The sequence below is a fragment of the Coffea eugenioides genome, chromosome 2 (assembly GCF_003713205.1).
Source record: "Coffea eugenioides isolate CCC68of chromosome 2, Ceug_1.0, whole genome shotgun sequence".
In the NCBI taxonomy this organism is placed as follows: Eukaryota; Viridiplantae; Streptophyta; class Magnoliopsida; order Gentianales; family Rubiaceae; genus Coffea; species Coffea eugenioides.
The window spans coordinates 13,017,395-13,019,645 of NC_040036.1; positions in this window are offsets into that span (position 1 = coordinate 13,017,395).

Here is a 2,251-nt window from a genome sequence, read left to right on the forward strand (position 1 = left end):
GGAGTAATGATCAATTTGTTAAATTGATTCATATAATTCTTATTACATATTTGATGTAAATTCGTACGGTTTTACTTATAATAGTAACTTTTATACTAATTTAATTGTATGAATTGATAAATTTAAATTTATATCCAGGTTGTATGAGTTTAAATTGAATTTTTTAAAGCAAGTTTACAATAGAAATTATAAGAATTACATCAACTGATACTCAACTTTTGAGACTCTATTTCCGCATTAAGTGGCATGCAGTGATTGTCATTCTTGTAAATCACTTACTAATTAGCATAGTTGATGTTGTAACTTCAACCCCTTATTATTATTATTTTTTAACGTTACTTGACATTTTAGGCTTTCCTCACGAGTCAAGAAATGGGAAGGATAAAGGAGAAATTTGCCAAAGTAATCACAATTGTCTCACATTAAAAGAAAACAATTTGATCTCTAGCATGTGTGAATTGAACTACTTTACCCAAATTACATTTTTGGTCGTTTACTATTGTTGGGTCATTTTTGGCAAAAATAGTCATACCATTGTCAAGTCCACATAATTTGAGAAATAAAAAAAAGTTAAGTTTGATGCCTACATGAGCATGCACTCTCAAATTTGCACCTAATTTCTTGTGAATATATTTTTCAATCACTTTTTAATCTTATATACATCAAATCGTTATACTATATTTTTTTTTCTATAAAAACTCCAGAAACTAACAATCCAAACGGGTACCGTAAAATCTCTTTTAGGGCAGAAATGGCTTGAATTCCATAACAATAAACAAAGCTTGAGAATTGAATAGTGTACCAGTGGACAAATAGCGTCAACTAGACTATCTACCGCCAATCAATCCTGTTAGTTAGTCAGAAGCTACCAAGCAACTCCCACAGTGCTCCTGCAATCCATCCGTCCACCGACTGCGAATGTGAAAAATGGAACATTTTGGAGCTCTTTCGGCCCTAGCTTGTCAATTGCTGCAATCATGAGTCAATGCCAAAGGTCGACGCCTAGTAATGGCTTCACACGTTAGTTGTATAGTTTCAAAACACTCGCAGATAATTATCAGTTGAATAATTGATTTTCATATCAAGGAAAAGGGAAAAAGCAAGAGCACTAAGGAGTAAAAAAATGATAATTATTTGGAGTCTTAATTGACATGCAACTTTTCTGTTTTGGAACGTAACTCCCAACATGACCTATTAATTTCAGCACCAGGTCGCAACTCTTTATCTTGTGGAGTCGGACTATCAAGTCTCAAAAGAGTAATTTAGTAGGGCTGATAATCTTCAGATACTGCTCCTGTCTTTTTTTTTTTCAAAGAAATTATTTTGGAGGATTACAATAATGAAAAAAAAGAAAGAATTGGGCATTTCTATATCCTATAATAATTTCTAAACAAATGAGGCATATCCTTGCATATGATAAATTTTCTAATTTAACTTCTCTTTTGGGCTCCGTAGAATGCCATTACGTACTTAACCTTGCAAGCAAGCAACAGGATTAATTTCATAATCCACTCCCATGATTCATAGTTGCAGTGTCGTCTCTTTTGAATATCCACTTTGGATATTCGCATCCATGAAACTACATCATCCCACCTTAGTACATACTGAATTAAAGAAGTACAACTAATTTAAGTATGTGGAAGACCCAAAAAAGTGTATGGTCACAAACACACATGCAGAACCATGAGAGTTGCTTTCAAGAACTGTGAATGGAATAAAGGCAGCAATCTATGGCATCATTCATATGTGCTACTTGCCGAGTTTAATTTGTTAATTAAGGCAAAAAAGTTGGCTCACGAACACATGCACAAGAGTGAGAGTTGCTTTCACCAAATCTTGGTGGAGATCCAAAAGAAATTCAGCAATCAAATCTGTTCTTGATCAGTACTAGCCAAGCCAGGATTTCCGAGACACCTTGACTTGCCAAACCAATAACCATGCTGTCTCTGATTAACTGTGATATAAGTATGTAACTCAAACTCAAAGTCCATAATGACTTTGCTCTTTTCGTAGATGCAACATAAAAAGCAGGTTTTTAGTTAACAGCACTGATCATTTTCTTAGTTGGAAAGACACGAACAGGAGCAAAAGTTTTTCTCGTGAAAATGACATATTCCTAACAATGATCACTTTCCACTCGAGACTAACTATTGCACCCTTTTAACTCAGCTTTTATGGTGGATTATAAAGGTCAGCAATTTTACTTTTGCAATGTATTTGTCTTTGATTATATGGCTCTGCTTGGATTGTG